The 24510-nt window shown below is 39.7% G+C and overlaps 1 pseudogene; it reads left to right on the forward strand.

Moving 5' to 3' along the window:
- The first annotated feature begins 5955 nt into the window (after positions 1-5955).
- On the forward strand, positions 5956-7176 carry LOC129495684 (cytosolic 5'-nucleotidase 3A-like; annotated as a pseudogene).
- The last annotated feature ends 17334 nt before the right edge of the window (positions 7177-24510 follow it).

Genomic DNA, 24510 nt, shown 5'->3' on the forward strand with positions numbered 1-24510 from the left:
GAAAAGTAGAAATACACGGCACAGCTTTGCAAGCAAAAGCATGGGAAAGGTACACTAATGTCTAATAATAAATACTAAAACCACAGCATACACTCTCACAAACACAAAATATTAGTAATATTGCTATTCAGACAAAATGAATAAGACAAATCATCAAGAAGATGATGCAATGGTAGAGATATAAAGAGCAGTTCGCTAGGGAAATATCTGGAATCTATAGCCTCCTAATAACTTAGTATTGCATAACAGAAATTGAGCTATATTTACCTATCATAGCATGGATAAAGTCTTTAAAAAATGAGTAAAAAGAAAAAAAAAGAGCCTTAGAAAAACAGTAATTGTGACATGAAATCACGTATATGTAAAATTTTTTTAAATGCACAGAACATAAAACTTAAACAAAAACAACAAAAAAAATAAATGCACAGAACAATGCTAAGTTTTTCTGCGAGGATTAGTTTGGTTATCAATTTCTCGTCTTTCGCCTCAAATCTATTCTTTTACATGTTCCTTGAAGATTCACCGGGGCCCTTTCAGGGTTTGCCCTTTGCTGACTCATCCTAAGGCTTTGTCCGTAGAGGTCCTGGCAGTCACTGGGGGAGGGCGAGGCCCTTGCTTCCCGGTTCCGGGGGGCCCCCTGGCAGCCTTTCTCCAGCCCTGGGCTGCTCACCTGGCACCTGCCCCGCTGGGCCCTGCAGCTTCCACCCCTACTCCCCATGTGCCTGCCCTGCACACCTGCCCAGGCGGCCTTGTGATGGAGGCCTCCAGGGTGCTGCCTCCTGCCCAGGGCTTTCCCCAGTTTCCTGGATGTTGGATTCCTAACAAGTTCCAGAAAGACTTTGAAGCGTAAAGATTTAGTTTTTCCTAAATTGGTCAAAAGAGAAAGGGAAGCGAAATGGAAGTATTGCTACACTGTAGTATCTACGCACACACGTAGTAGGTCTCGCTATAAGCAATATTCCCCAAAGTTCTCTCTAGAGTTCATATTCCCTGGATTACAGAGTCGTTTTTCTTCCATATTTTAAGCAAGAATCTTAAAATTTACCTTGTTTGACTCGTGGAGTTCACGGGGTCAGTCTGAATCAGCATCTGTAGCCAGGGAAATAGAATTTGCTAGATTGCTTTAAACCAATCTGAGCCTGCTCTTTGCTTGGGACCCGGGGTCAGCATCCGCAAACGAAGGAGTCCTGTGCAGGACGGGGGAATGTCTAAGTGAGAACTTTCTATTCTTGGGAAGGAGGAAGAGAAATGGATATTAGATGGAAAACCAGGTATATCCACACCGTGGTGTCTGTTTTTAAAACTCCAGCTTTTCTTCTTTGTAAGAAGAACTCCTTCTTCTAAGTAATCTTTGAATGATTTTTTTTCTCTTCCATATATTGAATTGTGTGCCTAAGGGAAACCAAAAACTTGTCTTCATTCTGAGTTATCTTAGTCATTCTTATGTATTTTCCTCTTACTGTTTTAATCTCGGCCTTCTCCTCCGCATTTCCTGGGATATCTTTCATCTTGTCTTATTGCATTAACAAGCCTATGAAATTATTATATAGATTGAGGTGCTCATGGGGAACTCTCTTCTCCTCCATGGTTATGTTTTTTGGGCAAACTGGGTTCTCTCTTGCCTGCCATGTTGCCCCCTTTCATTGCTTTCCTCTTAGTAATACATCTGCATGGTCACCACACTGTATGTTTTCATCTCACTTATGTCCAACAGAGGGAGCTTGATTCAGATTCTTTTTTTTAGCACTGATATATCAAAAATGCATTGTTTTGACTCATTCTCCTTTACACTGTATCTAGTAGAGGTGTATTCTCTTTCATTGGGTAGACACCCTTGGGCTTTGGAATATTTTCCCTAATCCATGCAGAGTTCTAGAGTCTTTGCACCCATCAAAGAGAGCCAGCCCTGTTTATTCACCTCACATTATTTCCCCAGCAACTGTTTTTCCTCAAAAGAAGAAAAGATGAGAGAGCTCCACTTAAGTTCCTTCCTTTCCCCATTGGGGGCATTGGGGGAAATTTTCAAGATTTATTAGGTCACCAATACTGCTTCCAGGAGACACTTAGGGACATTTTGTGTCAGAATATTGTTTCCTCAGCTCCCAATTTTTGATGAGTGATGGCAGTGGGTTTTCCCCTTTGTTTCGTTGACCCTGATGTTTACTTTCCACTCCACCTAGAGTTTGTTCATTTTTGTTTGGAGTAACAAGAGAGTGTCAGGGAAGACTCATGTTTTAAATCATAATGGCGAGCCCACGGAGATACTCAGAAATAGTCATAGAATGCATAAATGACTAAGTAGTAGAGGGACGTAAATGGCAGTGTGGGTGGAATGGGAAGAGGACACCCAATGGGCAGTATGGAGGAGCAGATTGGTAACTTGACTTTGGAATTCTTCTGAGCAAGAAGGACGTTCATTTAATCTGGCCTCTACCATTGGGTGGAAGGTAATGATTTGCAGAAGCATGAGTCTTTTTTAAAAAGATATTTTATTTATTCATGAGAGACACAGAGACACAGACAGAGACACAGGCAGAGGGAGAAGCAGGCACCCTACAGGGAGCCCAATGTGGGACTCGATCCTGGGACCCAGGGGTCACACCCTGAGCCACAGGCAGAGGCTCCACCGCTGAACCACTCAGGTGCCCAGAAGCATGAGTCTTAATGCCTGGAGCCACTTGTTGAAGGGAACCGATATAAATGAAAGCTCATGGACCTAGGGACACTTTCATTTTGTTGTATGACAAAGTTCTGGGCTTGAGCAGGGTTCTTGGTTATGCCCTGCCTCCTCTCCGCATGCCCTCGTCCTCTCCTGTCCAAATGCCAGCACATAGACCATGGTCGACAGATGCACTTTGCACAGTAAAGAACATTAGGTTCTAAATAAATGGCTTTCCTAAGGTTAGTACTGTGAGTCTGACAAACTTTAAGGAGACTAACCAGCTGGAGGCAGGCTTCCTTGAGTATGAGAATCTGGTTCTCTCTCATCCTCTTGGTTGGTATTTGGATTTGTTTGAGGTCAGTCACGTTGTAGATGTGCAGACTTTCAAGGAGGGAGTGAATTGCTTAGGACTCTTTTCCGTGAAAGTATCAGAGCCACTGTGGACTAGCATAAGCAAAGTCGTAGGTAAAAAGAGATGGTGTAGCTTATGCACTGGGACGATGGCGCAGAGGAGGGGCTGGCCCCTGGGTGATCAGGTCCAGGGACAGGCACATCAGGCTCCCTCATCATCTCTCATTTCTGCGTCTCTCTGCTGGTAGCCCTCTTCCCTTCAACTGTCTGACTCCACAAGGCTCTGAAATCCAAGATCTTATATTCTTGCAGCCTAGAGAGAGAAGAAAGGTCCTTCCCTCTAAATCCTGTGGAAAACCCTAAGGAAGATTTTGATTGGCTCATACTGGCCATGTGTCCAACTGTGGGCTGCGATTGTGGGATGATAAATCGACAGTTCTCACCAGAAATAGATGTTCTCTAAAAAATAAAAATAAATAAAATAAATCAAAAAGCAAGAGAAGAGGTGATAGTCTGGGCACATAAAATAACACATTTTCACTGAGGGGAGAAATAAAAGCCTCCAAATGCTTTGCAGGGACCTAATTCACCCGTGCCAAGCTGTTGGGTACGACCCCTCCTTCACGTCCAAGAACGAGTGCCATTTGATACCTTTACCTTGCTCCCCTTTACGCAGCTCAGAAAAATGGCACTTGTTGATTTTGTGACCTCAAATAAAAATGAGCCCCTGGACGTGTTTCCAGGTTCAGCTTAATTCCAACCGGTTGTCACTTCCTCAGCCTAGAAGCTGATATGGAAATAGGTATTAGGTATCTGCTGCTTTGTGTTATGGCTAATGCACAAAGGAGGTACTTTTCCAGAACCAAAGAGCCATAGTTACACCATGAGGATGAAGAAACGCTGCGGGGGACTGACTGGGTTTTGTTTGGACCACGATTAAGAGAAGGTTCACTTGCTCTAATGCTTTTAAAATCAGCTCCACTCCAAAGCACTTGGGCTATGTATTTGCCATCTTGCAGAAAGACTCAGCAATTGAGATTCAAGCCAAATGCTTTTTTACCTACTTACGAGAGACACTGCTGCCCTGGCCCCTGCTGGCCCCGGGGGCGCACTGGCTGGAAGCCAGCTCAGAGACTGGCTGTGATGGCACAGGCCATTTCTAGGAGACGAAGAATGGTGACATGGTTTCGCTTAGGAGCAATGCTAACCATTTACTGGGTGCCTTTCACACACTTTAGGTACTTTTTTAAAAGCCAACTTTCATATATATATATATATATATATATATATATATATATATATATATAGTTTAAATTCAATTTGCCAACATGTAGTGTAACACCCAGTGCTCATCCCATCAAGTGCCCCCCCTCAGTGCTGGTCACCCAGTCACCCCATCCCCTCCCCTTCTGCAACCCTGTGTTTGTTTCCCAGAGTTAGGAGTCTCTCATGGTTTGTCTCCCTCTAATTTTTCCCACTCAGTTCCCCTCCATCCCTTATAATCCCTTTCACTGTTTCTTATATTCCACATATGAGTGAGACCATATGTTTGTCCTCCGATTGACTTATGTCACTCAGCATCATACCCTCCAGCTCCATCCACATCGAAGCAAATGGTGGGTATTCATCTTTCCTGATGGCTGAGTCATATCCCATTGTGTGTATAGACACCTTTTCTTTATCCATTCATCTGTCGAAGGACAGAGGCTCCTCCCATTGTTTGGCTATTGCAGACATTGCTTAAAGCCAACTTTCATTAGTAAGCAGTAGAATCTGACATTTTAGAAGCTACACTTCTATTATTTTGCTAGTGAAAAAGCTGGTATGTATATACTGTTCCTCTAGATTCATAGATTAAAAATCAATGCCCCGGGAGACTGATTTGGTGATTTAACTTTCATGTAGAAGAAGACCGTTTTCTTATTTTATTTTTGTTTGACTTTGTATTGTCTCCCTAGCATTGAGCACAATGCCTGGCACGTAGTTGGTACTCATCAGACAGTTACCGAATGAACAAATACATTAACATATAAAGAACTCACCGAAGATTAAAATGAAAATTCAGAGAAAACCAAGTTGAAATATACGCTCCCATACAAAGACAGTTGATCACATGAACAAAGAGTCTTTCTAGTTTTCTCTTTACCCTATTTTATCTGGAGTATAAAGTTCCAAACTCTGAAACCAATGAATTGGCTTTGCAACATGCTTATCTTATCAGAGTCCCTAGGTACTAGATGAGTCCAACTTGCCAGTTTTCCTAGATGTAGTTTCTTAACTGAGGTGTCTCAAGATAAATTTGGTTGTTTTTTTGTCAAATGCATGACACAAGTGACTATATGTAAAAAAAAGTAACTCAAAATCCTTGTGTTAGTTTTGCTTTTTATAGTTAGGATCAGTTACATAATTTGCGAGGCCTAATACAAAATGAAAATACGGGGCCCTTATTAAATTGTTAAGAATTTCAAGATAGTGAAAGCATTAAACCAACTTCAGGCCTTTCTAATCTGTATACCTGAGTGCATAGGTGGCATGTCCATGAAGCCAACCCTGTATAGATTGCTTATTTTTTGGGGACTTATGACACATTGATGAGATAATATTCACAGCAAAACCTTATTGAAATTGCTGGGTTCTTTGATTATTTCATGCATGAAGTTGAGAAGTAGGGAGAATGAATTGGTATGGAAGGGACTAGAACTTAGGGCCTTTGGCTCCCAGTCTGAGGTATTCTCCCATAGAGACATTATAACTAAAATTTCCATGTCTAGAACTTGCTTGTCTTCAATGTTAAGTAATGTCCTTGGATCTTATATTATTACATTTTTATCATTTTGCTTCTGAGTGATCTGAGAATTACAATACCTGGGCCATTTAAAATGTCCTTGAGGTTTTTTTCTATTTTGTTTTTTTATTTTGTCTGGGAGGTACAGGGCAGCCCATTCATGGGCCAGGCGGCCCTGGTGAGGATGGGTGTGGTGGTAGGTGTCACTGTGTGCACCCTGGTGGTGGGGGGGTGGTTTCTGGCCCAGTACCTATGTACCTTGAAGAAGAAAACAAAGTGGAAGACCAAGATCATGAAGATGTCTACATCCAAGTCCTGCATCTCTGGATATTGCTTACCACCTATGCTATTATTCTAGGACAAATTCAAGGACAGAAGAACTCAGAGTGCCCAAAAGAAGACTGGATAACACTTGATGGGATGAGCACTGGGTGTTATACTATGTGTTGGCAAATCGAACTCCAATAAAAGAATATACAAAAAAAAGATTACTTAAAAATAAAATCTTAATAAAATTAAAAAAGAAAAAGAAAACTGGATAACCAAAAAATGCCTCATCACAATTCTGCTGTACATGTGAAAATGATGCAAGAATTCCAGAGACGTTTGGTTCAGATCAAGACCACTGCAGGAGTGGAAGAAATGACCCGTGGTTTCATTAAGGGAGGAGCTGCCAAGCTTCAGATAATAACAACAGACTTTGATATGACGCCGAGTAGATTTTCCTGTGAAGGGAAAAAATGCCCAACATGTTATTATGTCATTGACAACAGTAAGCTGGTCACAAATGAATGTTGGGAAAAGTTACTGCAACTAAAGGAAAAATACTAGGCTGTTGAAATCGATCCTCTTCTTGCTGTAGAAGAGAAGTTCCCGTATATGTTAGGATGGTATATACTGAGTCACACGGTTTGCTTGTTGAGCAGGCGTTACCAAAAGCTAAATTTCAAGGAATTGTGGTAGGATCTGATGTTATGCTCAAGGAAGGGTGTGAGAATTTCTTTGATAAACTCCAACAATACGGTATCCCCTGTGTTCATATTTTCAGCTGGTATTGGTCACATAGCAGAGGAGGTGATCTATCAAGCCAAACATCACAACTTCATGTTTTTTTTTTTTTTTAATGATCCTGGTGACAGTGGCGTGCTCAAAGGATTTAAAGACAATGTTGATCACATTCTGAAAATTGGTACCTAAACGATAGGGTTGGATGAGCTTTTACAAGTACATGTTCTCTTATGACATTGTTCTGGTAAGAGATGAATCATTGGGTGTAGCTAGCTCTATCTTACAGAAGATCCTACGAGCTAGCGTTCTTCAAGACGTCTCTCCTGTGGATGCGATTGATGCAAGAACTCTCACCTGTCCATCTTGCTGAAAGCCTTCTCCTTATAATACGTTCTTGCTTCTGAAGTTTTTTTCTCTACATTTTTGAGGTATTTTCAGACATTGAATCCATCAACCAGAAGCTCTTTTTCACCCTCACTTCTCTCAACACACTCCTTGCTATATACTTTCACACATTAAAAAAAAAAATCTTAAAGCAAAAATTTGGAAAATAACCCTCTGTATTTCCGGAGTGTATTTTGTAGTTTAGTGTTATTGTGAGGTTTTTGAGAAATCTTTTTTACTCTGGGAAAGTTTGTAGAGGTTTAAAGAGAAGTCTTATGAAATGGTGAGATAATTGCACATGGTTTTAAGTGTTGCCATTTTTGTAATTTGGATGAATTACATTGATACGGTCATCTCCTAAAATTGTGTTATGTTTAGCTAGTTTGTTGTGTGAAAATCAGTATTTACCAGAAAATCCTGGCACTCAGTGTTTGAAAAAAACCATTGGTATCCACATGTCACTGATCTTGACAAAATGTTGTATATTGAAGCACTGATAACACACTGAGGCTAAGCTTGAAGTTATTTTTCGAAGGTTTGGTCTCATCCAGTCATTCCTTATGGAGGTTTGTTGGAGAAGGCTGAAGCACGTCCTACTGGTCCAGAACTGGGGAGAAGGGAGTCCTTTCAGGCCTGTGGTCTAGTGTCACTCGGGAAATGTTTCTCAAATATTTGCATCAATGGATACTAAATGATGTCACAGGTAATGACCATAGATGCTGATCAGTGATAGTGATACTAAATGCTGTCTCACTTTTGAACAACTTTTACTTGTGGTAAACACTTTAGGGAAACGTATTCGATTCCTCTGAAAATCCATCACTAAAAATTTCAGTAATTCAGGTAATACACCAAATTCTGCCCTGATTTGAGTGACTGTCATTAAAATCATGATTCACAGAATGATTTGTATGCATTTAATTTTGGATTTATTGTAATGCCTTCTTTGGTTTACTAAGGTATCGTTCACAGAAATTTCCTTCAAGTTCTTTTTAGATAATTTACCCCCTGATAACCACAGATATGATTTCTGTCCTAGTTTTGCCTTTTCTGGAATGTCCTATGAAAGAAATGATTTATATGACAGTTTGGCTTTTATTTTTTTAACTTATCATAATGGTTTTCTTCACACCCTCACCAGGAGTATTTGGTAATTATCTTTTTTTTTTTTGAAGTATCTAATGGGAATGCAGTAGTACCTCATTGTGGCTTTAACATTCATTTCCCTAATGACTAATATCAAGATGTCAATTTTTCTTTTTTTTTTTAGCAATTTTTCATTTATTTTTATGTATCTTCTTTGGTAAAGTATCTAGTTCAAATCTTTTCTTATTTTCTTTTATTTACTTATTTAATCAGTTTTTTTTAGTTTTAAATTTCTTTCCAGTTTTCTTGATATCTAATTGACATATAGCATTGTATAAGATGTACAACATAATGATTTGTCATATGCATATATTGTGAAATGCTTATCACGATAAGTTAACATTCATCACCTTACTCAGTTACAGATTTTTCTTGTGGTGGAAACTTTGAAGATCTACACTCTTGGCAACTTTCAGTCATACTGTACTATTGTTAACTGTAGTCATCATCCCCTGCATTATGTCCACAGAAGTTCTTTATCCCATAACCAGAAGTTTGTGCCTTTTGATCCCCTTCACCCAGTTGTCCACCCACTACTCCTTGTGGCTGTTTTTTCTATTTACATGAAAAATGACATTGGAATCTTGTTTGGGGATTGCACTGGATCTATGGGTGGCTTTAGGTAGTACAGACATTTTAACAATATTAATTCCTTTCCAGTTTCTTTCATTAATGACTTATAGTTTTCAGTGTAGAGATCCTTAACTTCCTTGTTTTAATTTATCCCTAAGTATTTTTTTTATTTTTGACACTATTATAAATGGAAATAATGCTTTCTTTACTACTTTTTCAGATATTTTGTTGTTAGTGAATAATAACACAACTAATTTAATTGAAATATAGTTGACATACAATGTTATATTAATTTCAACCATACAACATAGTGGTTCAACAATTCTATACATTAAGCTGTGCTCACCAGGATAAGCATAGTTAAGATCTGTTGCTATACAACATGATCATGATATTATTGACGATATTCCCCATACTGTACTTTTTATCTCTATGCTTTATTTATTTTATAACTGGGAGTTTGTACCTCTTAATTCCATTCACCTATTTTGCCATCCACTTAACCCCCCACCACCACCCCAGGCAATCACCAGTTTGTTCTCCGTTTTTATGGGTCTATTTCTGCTTTATTTTTTTTTGTTTTTCTGATTACACATATAGCTAGAATAATATGGTATCTGTCTTTGTACACATGTGCACACTCTACATCTTTATTCATCTATTGATAGACACTTGGGTTGCTTCCTTATCTTGGCTATAAATAATGCTGCAATATACATAGGGATACATACATCTTTTTTTGGGGGGGAGCACATATACATATATCTTTTTGAATTGGTCTTTTCACTTTTTTGGGGTAAATATCTACTAGTGGAAGTACTAGGCATATGGTATTTCTGTTTTGAGTTTTTTGAGGAATCTCCATACTATTTTGCACAGTGCTTACACCAATTTTCATTCTTACCAACAGCGTCCAAGGGGTCCTTTTCTCCACATCTTCACTAACACTTGTTATGTCTTGTGTTTTTGATATCAGTCATTCTGACAGGTGTGAGGTGATACTCACTTTGATTTTGATTTGCATTTTCCTATGATGAGTGATGTTGAGCATATTGTCCTGTTGGCTATCTGAAAAAATGTCTCCTTAGGTCCTCTGCCCATTTTCTGATCGGATTTTTTTTTTGGTGTTGTGTAAGTTTTTAAAATATATTTCAGATATTAAACCCTTATTGGATATTTTGGTATAGTCTCAGTGGTTTATTTTTGTTATTGTTTGTCTTGCCTGGGGAGACACATCTAGAAAAATGTTGCTAAGGATGATGTTAAAGAGACTAATGGCTGTTTTCTTTAAGGAGTTTTATGAGTTCAGTCTCATATTTACATCTTTAATTCATTTGAGTTTATTTTGGTGTTTGGTGTAAGATAATTGTCCAGTTTCATTCTTTTGCATATCGCTGTCCAATTTTCCCACACCATTATTGACGAGACTGTCTTTCCCCCACTGTATATACTTGTCTCCTTTGTCATAGATTAATTGACTATATAAGCATGGGTTTATTTGGGCTTTCTGTCCTGTTCTGTTGATCTGTATGTCTGTTTTTGTGCCTGTACCATACTATTTTGATTACTATAGTTTTGAAGTATATCTTGAAATTTGAGATTGTAATAACTCCAGATTTGTTTTTCTTTCACAAGATTGCTTGGCTAGAAATGCAACTAATTTTAGTATGTTGATTCTCTAGCCTTTAGCATTTTCTACATGTAAAATCATGTCATCCGCAAATAGAGATAATGTTGTTTGTTTCTTTCCAATTCGGATGCATTTTATTTCCTTCTTTTCCTGGCCTGATTGCTCTGACTAGAACTTCTATTACTGTATTGAATGGGAGTGGTGAGGGTGGGCATACTTGTCTTGTTCCTGATCTTAGAAGAAAAACTTTTAACCTTTTATGATGGAGTATGGTAGTAGTTATGGGCTTGTTATTTATGACCTTAATTATGTCAAGCTACATTCCTTCTATACCAATTTGTTGAGAGGCTTTTTTTTTTAAATCCTGAATGGTTGTTAGTTTTTGTCAAATGCTTTCTTCTCCATCGATTGAAATGATTATAATTTTCATCTTTCATTTTATTGTGACATATCACATTTATTGGTTTGTGTATGTTCGACCATTTTTGCAATTTGAGGGATAAATTTCTGTTTATAATGGTATATGATACTTTTAATGTGTTTTGAATTTGGTTTGCTAATATTTCATTGGGAATATTTGCATCTGTATTCATCAGACACATTGGCTGTCATTTTCTTCTCTTATGCCCTTATCTAGCTTTTGTATCAGGGTAATACTGGCTTAAAATGAGTGTGGGAGTGTCCCCTCCTCTTTAATTTTTGGACGTGTTTGAGAAGGATTGGTATTAATTGTTTAAATGTTTGGTAGGATTCACCAGGGAAACCATCTGGTCCTAGGCTTTTCATTGTTGAGAGGTCTTTGATTACTGATTACTGATTCAATCTCCTCGCTCACTATTGATCTGTTAAGATTTAACCTTCCTTCATGATTCATTTTGGTAGATTGTTATTTTCTAGGAATTTATCTATTTAGGTTATCCAGTTTGTTGGTATATAGTTGCTCATAGTAGTCCATTATGATCCTTTGCATTTTTATGGCATCAGTTGTAATATCTCCTCTTTCATTTATAAGTTTATTTATTTGGGTCCTCTCTTTTTTTTTCTTGGTTAGTCTAGCTAAAGGTTTATCCATTTTGCTTATCTTTTCAAAGAATTCTTAGTTCCATTAATCTTTGTATTTGTGTTCTTTATTTATTGTCTAATTTTTATTATTTCTTTCCTTCTGCTAACTTTGGGCTTAGTTCTTCTTTTGGTTCTTCTTTTCCTAGTTTCTTGAGGTGTAAAATTAGCTTTTTTATTCGCAAACTCTTTTTTTTTCTTGATATATATGTTTATCATTGTAAACTCATTTCTTAGGATCACTTCTGTTGTATTTCATACATTTTTGTTTGACCCAGATACTTTGTAATTTCCCTTTTAATTTTAATTTATTGGTTGTTTAGGAGTGTGTTAATTTCCATGTTTTGTAAATTTTCTAGTTTTCTTCTTGTTATTGATTTCTACCTTCATATTATTGTGGTCAGAAAGAAATACTTGGTATGATTTTAGTCTTTTAAAACTTGCTAAGATGTTTGGTGGCCTAACATGAGTTGTCCTAGAAAATGTTTAGTGTGTGCTCGAGAAGAATATGTATTCTGCTTTTGTAGGATGGCATGTTCTGTACATGTCTGTTGGGTCCATTTGGTCTATAGTGTTGTTCAACTCTGTTTCCTTACTGATTTTCTATAAGGATGATCTATCCATTGTTGAGAATGGGATATTAAAGCCCCAACTATTACTTTATTGCTATTTATGTCTTCTTTTTGTTCTGCTAGCATTTGCTTTATATATTTAGGTGCTCCAAAACTGAGTGCTTAAATATTTACAATTGTCATATCTTATTAGGATGGATTGGTCCCTTTATCATCATATGACTATCTTCTTTGTCTCTTTTGGCCATTTTTAGCTTAAAGTCCCTTTTGCCTAATATAAATATAACTATGTCAGTTTTCTTTTGGTTCTCATTTGCTTGAAATATATTTTTCATCCCTTAATTGTCAGTCTGTGTGTGTCTTAAAGCTAAAGTGTGTCTCTTGTAGGGAGCATATTGTTGGATCTAGTTTTGTTTTGTTTTAATCCATTCATCCATTTGATGTCTTTTGATGGGTGAATTTATTTACATTTAAAGTAATTATTGAGGGATCCCTGGGTGGCGCAGCGGTTTAGTGCCTGCCTTTGGCCCAGGGCGCGATCCTGGAGACCCCGGATCGAATCCCACGTCGGGCTCCCGATGCATGGAGCCTGCTTCTCCCTCTGCCTGTGTCTCTGCCTCTCTCTCTCTCTCTCTCTCTCTCTCTCTCTGTGTGTGTGTGACTATCATAAATAAATAAAAATAAAAAAAAGAATTCCCTTTACCTAGATTCCCCAAACCTAAATATTAAAAATAAAATAAAGTAATTATTGATAGCTAAGAACTTATTACCATTTTGTTAATTGTTTTCTGAGTGTTTTATTTATTTTTTAATAAATTAATTTTTTATTGGTGTTCAATTTACCAACATACAGAATAACACCCAGTGCTCATCCCGTCAAGTGTCCCCCTCAGTGCCCGTCACCCATTCACCCCCACCCCCCGCCCTCCTCCCCCTCCACCACCCCTAGTTAATTTCCCAGAGTTAGGAGTCTTTATGTTCTGTCTCTCTTTCTGATATTTCCCACACATTTCTTCTCCCTTCCCTTATATTCCCTTTCATATTATTTATATTCCCCAAATGAATGAGAACATACACTGTTTGTCCTTCTCCAATTGACTTACTTCACTCAGCATAATACCCTCCAGTTCCATCCACGTTGAAGCAAATGGTGGGTATTTGTCGTTTCTAATGGCTGAGGAATATTCCATTGTACACATAAACCACATCTTCTTTATCCATTCATCTTTCAATGGACACCGAGGTTCCTTCCACAGTTTGGCTATTGTGGACATTGCTGCTAGAAACATTGGGGTGCAGGTGTCCCGGTGTTTCATTGCATCTGAATCTTTGGGGTAAATCCCCAGCAGTGCAATTGCTGGGTCGTAGGGCAGGTCTATTTTTAACTCTTTGAGGAACCTCCACACAGTTTTCCAGAGTGGCTGCACCAGTTCACATTCCCACCAACAGTGTAAGAGGGTTCCCTTTTCTCCACATCCTCTCCAACATTTGTGGTTTCCTGCCTTGTTAATTTTCCCCATTCTCACTTATTTTTTATCTCCTTTTGTGATTTGATGACTTTTTGTAGTAATGTGCTTTGACTCCTTTACATAATCTTTTGCACAACTACTATGGGTTTTTTTTTGTTTGTGGTTACCATGAGGTCACATAAAGTATCATATTTATACTATCTTATTTTAAGCTGATAACAACTTTTAAAGCATTTCTAAACTTCATGCTTTTGCTTTTCTCTTACCTCTTCACATTATAGGTTATTGATATCCACGTTATGTATTTTTAAAAACATTTTATTTATTTATTAGAGAAAGAGAGAGAGAGCATTAGTGGGGAGTGAGAGGCAGAGGGAGAGGGAGAAGCTGACTCTCCACTGAGCAGAGGGCCCAACATGGGGCTTGATCCCAGGACCCTGAGATTAAGACCTGAGCTAAAGGCAGATGCTTAATCCAACTGTGCCACTCAGGCACCCCTAGCTTACTTATTTTTTATTTTGTGTATCTGATTAAAAACTATTTTAGTTGTGGTTATTTTTACTATGTTTTTTAACTTTTAAACTAGAGTTTTAAGTGAATTATTCATTACTGTTACAATATTAGAGAATCTCTAACTTTGAGTATATATTTACTATTACAGTGTCTTTTACCCCTGCATTCACATGTTTTGATGATAGTAGTTAGCACTCTTTTTTTATGTATGAAGAACTCTCTTTAGCATTTCTTGTAAGGCAAGTCTACTTTTGATAAACTCCTTCATCTTTTGTTTGGGAAAATATCTTCATTTCTGAAAGACGGCTTTGCTGGGTATAGTTTTCTTGGTTTCATTTTTTTTCTTTCAATATTTTGAATATATATCACCCCATTCTCTCCTGACCTGAAAAGTTTCTATTGAGAAATCTACACAACTTATGGTGGCTCCTTTGTATATAACATGTCATTTTTTTCTTGTTTCTTTCAAATTTATCTCTTTGTCTTTGATCATTGACAGTTTAATGATAATGTGTCTCCGTGTGGCCCTTTTCAGATTCAACCTACTTAGGGTCTTCTGGACCTTGTGAATCTGGATGTCTGTTTTTTTCCCTAGGTTTGGGAAGTTTTCAAACATTACTGCTTTAAATATACTTTTTATTGTTCCTTTCTTTCCTTCTCTCGAATTCCCATAATAGGTATATTATTTTCCATAATGTGTATGTTGTTTCCTTGGTGATGTCCCGTAAGTATTCTTTAATCTTATTCATTCTTTTTTCTTTTGCTCCTCAGTTGGATAATTTCAAATAACCTATCTTCTGATTCACTGGTTCTTCTCCCTATATGTGATCTGGTCTGTTGCTGAAGCTCTCTATTCAAATGTTCAATTCAGTCATTATCTTCTTATTCAGCTCTTAAGTTCACTAAACTTCTTAAGAGGATTTTCTGAATTGTCAGATGGTTTGCAGATCCCAGTTTCTTTAGGGTCTGTTATTGGAGCTTTATTTATTTCCTTTGTTGGTGTCATGTTTACCTGATTTTTTGTGATCCTTGATTTTTTGCATTGGTATCTGGGCATATGAGGAAGTGGGCTCCTCCTCCAGACTTTATAGGTTCACTTTGGCAGAGATAATCCTTCACCAGTCATCTCAGCTTGGGATCTGGACTGGTCAACTGGTAGGTTGTTGGGCAGGTGGGTTCTCTATTTGGTGAGGCTACACCATTGAGGTTTAGAGGAGTGCCACTGGCTGAGAATAGTTGGGTAGGGCTGCTGCCTTAGTTCTCTGACCAAGCAAGACTGTATGATGGTTATGCAGTTGATTAGATTCTTTTGTTAATCTTCTCAGTCAGGTAGAACTGGATGCTATAATCAGCACTTGAGTGGGGCTGTGAACTTGCTTCCTTTCCTGCCTGTGTGGGGTGGTGGGATGGGATCCATAGCCATTACAGCTTGATAGTTGGGGACCTGAATCCAGCAGGGCTGCTCACCAAAGTTCATGGCAATATGGGACCACTGGCTTGGCTCTGCAGATGGACAGAGCACTGGCTGGGCTCTCTGGGTGCCACTGTTGGTGAGCTGTCATATTGGGCTATACAGCTTCCTAAGTATTCTTGTTAGAGTTCTTGGTCAGGCAGGGCTGGAGGCTATATTCAGCCCCAGGCAGAGTGCTTTAGATTTGCTTCCCAGCCTGGGTGGGGCTATATAACAGGCTCCAGGGCCAGTAGAAGTCATTGGCTGCAGACCAGAATTAGGCAGAAGTTTACATTGACTTTCTTGGCCAGACGGGACCAATTATCTTAGCTCTGCAGATGGGCAGAGCTGCTGTGTCTGTGCTCTTTCCTTGTATACCTCTTCAAGTGGGCTCCTGGGTGCCTTGATGAGGTTTCCTGGTTGGGTGAAACTGAGGTGTATACTCAGCAGTGGGCAGGGTAGCAGAACAGGTTCCAGGATCAGCACATCTCACTGGCCAGGGAACCAAATTATGCAGACCTGTGCACTGAGCTACCTGGCCAGATAGGGCACCAGCTGAGCTCCGCAGGTAGGCAGAACTGCTGGCTGGGCTTTCTGTTCAAGTGCTGCTGGGCTACCTAGCTTTCCAGGTGCTCTCACAAGGTTTCATGGTCAGGCAGGCAGGGGCTGTACTTAGCAGTAGGAGGGGCTGTGAATTAGTGTCCTTGTCTGGGTAGGGTTGCAGAATAATCTCCAAGGCTGGCAGGGCTTGTTGTTCAGGGTCCCAAATCAGGCAGAGCTAGACACCAAGTTCCCTAACTGGAAACTGGATGGTGCCACTGGCTTGGCTCTGTGGATGGGCTGTGTGGCTGGCTGGGATCTCTAATTGAGTACCACTGTGAGGAGGAATTTGATCTGCTAAGATCTGAGCCCTGGTTGCTGTAAGCCCTGCTCACCTTTTCCATCACAACTGGATCTCCAGTGGTGAAGCCCTGCAGATTTCCCCCATGAGCACTGGTGAGGTTGACACCCACATGGGCCTCCTGGGAAATGATCCACCACACTTGTGGAGTCAGCTGACCATCTTGGGCTCTCTGGAACCCACCAGGGACTCTGGTAGCAGCCAGAGGTAGGGAAGTGCAGGAGGGAGACCAACTTTGTATTGTTTCCTTTAGCTTTGAGTAGATTGGAGTTTGGTTTGTGCTCTACTCTTCAGAGGAAAGGCATGACTGAAATATGAGAAACAGTGTAAACTTTCTTTGATTACTTTACTCTCTTCTCCCTGTTTGCTGCTATTTTGGAAACCTCACTCACTCCAGTTGCCTCTCATTCTATCCTCTTTATCTTTTCCTTTCCTCACTCCAAATTCTTCATCACATTTCTGATGCTTACTAAAAAGATGATTCTCTAAAGATTAGAAATGTGAAGTAAATATATTTTGGTAGGAAACTTGAGATTAAAAACATATTAAGCATTAAATTAATCAAAATTATTGGAATGTGCTGATTATGATTAATTGTTGGATAAAATGTTCTGACAGCCTAGGAATGTTCCCCCTGGTTTGACTCCACTCAATCCACAACTCCATCTCCAAATAGCAGTGTCTTTGTAGTGCATCTTTTACAACTTAGTGAAATCACTGAGTTTCAGATTTTCTTTCTTCTTCATGCCTGGCAGCCATGGACCAATTAATCTGAAAATATGAACATTTGAGGAGGATATTCTTCAGTGACTCAGCAGGGCAACAGATGGCAAAATGTTTAATGTTTATTCCAAATCCATTTCCATATTGGATCCACATCCATGCTTAAAAACATTTTTATTTGGACAGAAACTGTTGTTCACTGTCAGACAACAGTCTCTGTTTGAAAATACCATCATTTAAGTTACAATATTCTTGACAGGTGTAGGGCAGTCATTGCAATTTTGGGTATCATGAATCTATCCTTCCTTACCTCACACTCTATTTTACTTACTAAGGATATATTTTCATATGTTGGATATTCATAGCCTTTGTTAGTTCATTCATTCATCACAAAACTTGTGTTGAGCACTTATACAGGTATATTGTACACGTATTTACAGATAAAAACACAATAAAATGGCCTACAGTTTAGGACTCTAGAGTCTATTGAATTTAGTAGCTTCATCAATAAGATTTAATCCTAGTAAAGCATTTTAAAGATAACCTTGCTTTCAATTTTTCTTGGGCACACCTTTCATTCTAAAGTGCCTTGAAGACTGTTTAGAGAAGCTGGCTTGGTGTCTAATGGCCAGGGGCAGATTTACGTGGAAGGGAAGAAAATGAATATTTCAGAGCCCTTGTTGCTTGCATAGATCACTTTCTAGGTTCTGAGAAGGATCCAATAATGTATTTATGTGGTCCTGGTTGTTGTAAAATCTTTAAAGGTAAGATATTTTTACTGTAATTGTTTAAGACCACTGCCTCTTTCCATTTTGAATTTCCCCTGTTCTTTTCCTCCCACTGGTGGTAATGGAAGAGCTATGGACATTTTAGGGACCCAGCTAAGTGGAAGTTGTTGTGGTTCACTTAGTTTGGGTTTTGTAAGATATATTTTGGTTTGCAGTCTACTCCATGAATAGCTTTCTAGCTGTCCCATGCAGAAATACTATAAGTATATGCCTACCGCTCACTGAAATGACTTCCCTGGTATTTTAAGCTGAAGTTCCAAAGAAGAGAAATCCTAGTACACAGCTGTCCCCAGCATGAGAAGCATGTGGTATAGAGAAGGAATAATTTAAAGTGTGGGAAGCGACAAGCTGTGGGAAAGTCTCTCAAACTGTAGATGTGCAAAATTATAAGCAATAGATTTAATTCTTATCAATGCTTAAACAAAATGGAAGTTCTTTCTTGATGAAATTATATTCTTTAATGCAATATATGTAATTATGAATGCACTGCATAGTCTTTTTATTTATGAGTACTGCATGGAGTAGGATTTGTCAGAACTTCTATATTGGTAGGGCACAAACTATAGTTGTAGTGTAAAGTAGATAATATACTATGTGACATTTTATATTTTTTGACATTTTATATTTTAAGCATTCTAGTGTATAGCATGTTATCACAGTGTTATCATTAATAGTTATGAAGCAAAATAAGCTATTCTAAACTACCAAACATACAAAATTAATTTTAAATAATTGTTCTAGAGGGAAAAAAAACCAAAATTTTATTTTTTAATTTTTTAATAATAAATTTATTTTTTATTGGTGTTCAATTTACCAACATACCAAAAATTTTATATAGAGGGGTGCCTGGGTAGCTAAGTTGGTTAAGCAAGGGACTGTTGTTCTATCAGGCTCCGTGCTCAGCAGGAAGTCTACTCCTCTCCCTCTGCCTCTCCCCCTGCTCATATACACACTCCCTCTCTCTAAAATAAATAAATCTTGAAAAAATTTCTGTATTGAAAATTAATGTTCTTGTCATATCAAGAGGTGTAGGATAAAAAATATACAGAAGTGTCAGTCAACCAATAAAAATATCCTGGTGACTTTCTGGATTTCGTGATTTTTGTCAGCTTTTAAAATGTGTAGTTCTAATTTCTTTTCTCCTTCTAAATAAATACTTATATGTCTGCCTAATTTTATATTGGTAATTTTGCATTATTTCTCTTAAAGGTATCATTCAAAATGTATACATTTCATAGCTCCTAAAATTGGATCTGCTGTCTGCCCCAGACTTCATTTTGTTTGTCCAGTGATTTCTCAAGGCAGGGTAAATCTTAGGACTGTGGGAACTCTAGGGGAGGAAATGCAGGCATTGGAGAGTGGCGCAGTGAAGGGTGAGGCTGGGATAAAGATGAAAGAAAAGGGAAGTTAATGGGTTGGACACTTTACATGGTCGTGTAAATTTAAAATTCGTAGTGGACTGAGAGAAGGAAAACATGGGAAGAAGAATGGAAATGGAAAAAGGAAGATGAACAGGACAGCAAGTCCATTTAGATTGGTGGAAAGAATAGAGACGTTGGAATCAGAAAACAAGTTCCTTCACCGATCCAGCAGTAGGTCATACCCACATGACCGATTCATTTCTGCCCCTGGGCTTCTGCTTCCTCCTGTGGGTTGTCAGGACTGAAACTACAGCCAACCCCCAGCCTGTTCATGGCTCTTATCCCTGCCATTCCTCCAACTAGGCATTAGTGAAAGAGGGCAGGGAGCTGCAGCTGCAAAACACAGAATCCCAGATCTGGGGGATAAAAACCCTCAAGAAACCAATGTGAAGTAAAAATGAGGCCAGGCTTTGACCACTTATGATGGAAAAAGAGACAGGCAGAGGGATGATTTGGGATATTATGAGGCAAAAGAGGAGGAGGAAGCCGATTCCTCATAATCTAATCGCTATGTGACCAGAAAGCAGATGGCTCTTTGATCGAAGAGGCAGAGGAAGAACAGAAAGATGGGCCAAGTCTTCCAGGCTCTTGGGTTAAAAAGCTTGGAAGCAGTAGTGCCCACAAGCGCATGGTCATTTGGCCGAAGGTCGATGGTCAGTGTGTGCGTCTGTCAGGCTGCAGAACGGCTCCTCCAGGCTCTCGGGCACTTACTACGTCTCTCGATGAAACAGGGTCTAGAGGAGACTCAGGGGCTCCAATCAGACAAGGAGAGTCTGGCTTACAATGGAATTTTGCAATGAAATATAGGGTCTGCAAGTAAAAATTTCAGTTTGTATCTGGTCAGTTGTCATTTTTGCTGAAGTTGACGGGACTAGGGAAAAATAATACTTTAAAATAGTAAAAGAGGGGGCACCTGGGTGGCTCAACAGTTGAGTGTCTGCCTTTGGCTCAGGGTGTGACCCCGTGGTCCTGGGATCAAGTCCCGCATCGGGCTCCCTGCATGGAGCCTGCTTCTCCCTCTGCCTGGGTCTCTGCCTCTGTGTGTGTGTGTCTCATGAATAAATAAATAAATAAAATCTTAAATAGTAAAAGAGGAGAAAGTTCATTACAGAAACCAATATGTTATCTATGAGGGCAGAAAACCCATACTTCAGATGGCTTCTCCTTTAAAGAAAGTGAAGTTTGAAATGTTGACTTTTCAGTCTATAAATTAGAACCTACATATTTGCATTTATTTCAGTCCATGGTTGGCTTCATGGTCCATAGCTGTTGCCTACACTAGGGCCTGGGGAGCAGATACGTATATGTTTAAAATGGGGAGTGGTGAGAAGTGGCACAAATATGGTCAAAAGCAGACACGTGAGGAGAACCACAGGCTAGAGCCGAGTATTTTCAGTTACGTGACAAAACTCTGTTCTTGACCGAGCTGTAGCCAGTCTTCCTGAGCCCTCTTCTCCATTAGGCCTTGACCTTGGGCCCCATCCCTACCTCCACCCTAGTCCTTGATTGACCTGCAGAGCCCAGTTGAGCAAAAACCTTACTATTTCAGTTTAGAGGTATTTCCCCATCCTTGGTACAGGCCTGCCTTCAGCAAGAATCCTGTTAAGGTCACTTAAGCAAGAACTCTCCCTACCCTTGGTGTCTTCTCAGTAATTTTCCATCTATCAACCCTCTCCTTGGCTCTAAATCCCCCCTTGTCCCCGTTGTATTTGGAATTGAGCCCAGTTCTATACTGAGGTCTCTTTTCCCCTATTGCATTAGTTTCTGAATGAAATCTTTTTTTGCTGCTTTACTGTCTGGCTCTAGTTTTGTTTAACAAATGTGAGATTGTTACTGGAAACCATCATTCTGGGCTGGTAACCACCAAGTTGGCAAGCAATCCATTGTGTTAGGCATTGGAACACTCTTACCTGAGTAATTTTAGTAACACTCATAATTGCCACTCATATACAATTCAGAATTTCATAGGTGTTCACATGTATTATTTTATTTTTTCCTTATAATGACCCTTGCGAGGTAGTTGGGGAATCTTATGAATGAGGAAACAGGCTCAGAGCAGTTGTATGTCTTGGTGAGGGTCATTCAACAAGAGATAGCCAGACTAGAAATGAGACTTTCAGAATCCTCACTCATGAGTTAGGAATAGAATTTTTTTAAATGAAAGAGATTTTATTATAATAAAATTTCCTCCCTTGCCCCCAACACTAATAACTTCTACTTTACATTAATTTGATTGTTGTCTCCAATTTGCTCAAAGCATAAAACAAGTCCACTGTAATGAAACAAAAATGTGTTACTATTCAACCTTTTCATTTCTTTTTTCTTTCCAATAAGCTTTTATATAGCCCCACTGCAATTAGAACTTAATTATTAAGAGAGATCTACAGTACATTGAAGATGTCTTGGCAGAAAGTGAACTGTTAGGAAGGTGAACAATTTGCCGAGTTTTAAGCAGAGTGATAAGAGAATTGAGGTGGTAAATCAGTAACTTGTCTTAGGCATTAGAATGGATAATTATTTCATGGATTCTCTTGAACAACCTACTTCTTTCACGTAGAGAACCAGAGTTTCAATGTATTTGAATTATAACAGGAGATGCTTAGACACATCACAAGCAAATATTGGCTGTAGATCTGATTGCAAGTTCAACATCTGGCATCTCCGTCATTTAGCAAACTCGTTGAAGCATCCATGATTCCCGGCCACCGGCTAAGGTGCTAGAGGGAGATGATGCCAGGATGCACCCTTGCCATCTGAAGCTCTTGGCTAGTTTGCACAGGAGTGACACGGTCAGACACCTAGTTCCAGGGCAGTGAGGGGGGCTGGGCTGTGCGTGTGAGTGGAGTGTGCCCATTGAGAGCAGTCCTGGTCTGCTCTACCGCGTACCTGTCTGTGACAGGATGCTGGGCCAGCTGTCCTCTGAGGTCCTTTTCGGTTCTTTTCTTTCACTGAATCGCAAATCCTGTTTTCACAAGGGCTGCTGTTTCCATTGCTATGGAAATGATGGTGATGTATATCACAAATTCAAATATTATGACATGAGTATGGGACTCGGGAGGAGGAAAAGATGAGCTGTAAAGGGGTACAGTTTTCCTCCAAGCCAAATACCTTTGCTAATGAGCTAGTATATTAACAAAAAAATATGAAAAACATATGAGAAGGCGATCGGCTGGGAGAATGGGATAAGTGAGTGAGGTTCTTCAACAGATGTGCCTGGGGTGAGCTCAGTAGATAAATCTTAGCACCTTCCATTGGAACGTTTCTCAAGCCAAAATGCTACTCCCTGGACAATCCAACAGCTGCAGTCTCCTGTTTTGATGTGGGGGAAGGTCAACAGGTTCTGCCTGGGTAAAGAGGGGAATTAGCTATCCTTTGCCCCTGGGCCGTCTCCCCCCAGGTGGGAGGTGATGCCTAACTTCAGGAGCTGCTGAGTTGGCGTCAAGACAGATGCTGACATGACGAGAAAGACAACCTTCTCTCTGGAGCATTTGCAGATGCACCCTCCTTGGCCTGGGTCTTGGCGGGAGGGAGTGGAGGGATTGGTCAAGTGACACTGTGACCTGCTCTGTTCTTGTTCCTATGAGTGTTTCAACTGTATTCCTGGAACTCCCCACCCCCTACATTTGCAGAAAAATTCCCGTGTGGCTTAACTTTCTGCCTAAGATAGTTGTGGGGTTTTTTTGGTGGTGGGGGGAGACGCTGGGGATGAAGCTCCAAGGTCAGCCACAGAGCTTGCACAGTGAAGCCGCAGTCTCGCGTTCGAGCAGAGTTGGCTGTGTGCGTTAGCCTTCCCCACCCTCTGGCCTGGTCTTCAAGGATGTCATGGTGAAAGTAAAGGAAACTTTGTTTAGTCTGCGCCACTGCCTTGAATAGGCCATAAAAACTCCCCAGGCTGTGACTGACCAGACTTGGAACGGCAGACCTCCGCTCGTCACTTATGCACCTTCTTTGTCACTTAGTATTTTGTGTGTTGTCTCTCTCTCCACCCTGGTGGCCTGTAAACACACACCCGCCATCTGGAAGTTGCTGTGCTGTTGCTGTGTTCTCCAAAGCCCTGTGCACATGTTGATGAAATAATGGAATATATGCCATTGTTGTTACCTTTAGGGGACGGATTAAATGTAGACATTTGGAATTCAAGAAACAGAGTGGGACATTTCTAAGATAAATCTCCTCTAGTGAAGCCCTCCCTGCCTTCACATGCTAGTGGCTTACACATCTTCATTACGATTGGAAGGACTACCACACAGGCCTTGATTAGAAACATCTTGATTCCTAACAGTTTCTGGGGGGAGGGGGGGGAGATCTCAACACCTGAGCATTTAAAAAAAAAGGGGGGGCTTAAAAATGAAGTGACTGAAAGACTTCCCTATGCACAAGTCCTTCTTCGACTTAGATAATTCACAACCATGTTTTTTAAAAAACATTTTCAGCATGGAAAAGTGGGGTGGGGGGGACAAGGAGTGGATGGAGATGGAGGAGAAGGAGAAGGAGAAGAAAGAAAAGAGTTTGCCTCTGAGCTGAGAACTCAACTAGAAAGCCAAGGCCCAGCTTGGAGCAGAGTTTTATGGCTGAGTTATAAACTCTGAAAATAGGGCTTTCTAATGGAAATGTTGACAGACTCTCTACTATAACCGGGCTAGCGGATGCCCGCTGTAATGTACTGTGTAATTTATAGGAGTCACCTGTTAAGCCATCTGGGAAAGAAAATTTCCCTTCTTTTAAAATGTTAATAACTTGATTAACCTTTTGAACTTCATCATTATTCCAAATGGAGTCCATGCAAGTCAGTTGGTGCTAGACAGCCAATTCGTATTTGCAGATAAAATTTGAGATTCAAAACCAAATCAAACCAAACCATACCGGGTGGCTTCTTTACTCTAGACCCTGTAGGAAAATCAGTTGTTAGGGGAGAAGCTGCACCTTGATGGCGTGACTCCTACAAACTAAATCTGCCCATAAGTTAGAGCAAGTTAGCATTTCTTTGTATGTGAACCCCTACGTGTGTTTATCTTCTCTTCCTACTTCCTCCCCCACTAGTTTTTTAGGCAAGAAACCAGAAACTGAGATCCCTC

Source organism: Nyctereutes procyonoides, unplaced genomic scaffold (genome assembly GCF_905146905.1).
Source record: "Nyctereutes procyonoides isolate TBG_1078 unplaced genomic scaffold, NYPRO_anot_genome, whole genome shotgun sequence".
In the NCBI taxonomy this organism is placed as follows: Eukaryota; Metazoa; Chordata; class Mammalia; order Carnivora; family Canidae; genus Nyctereutes; species Nyctereutes procyonoides.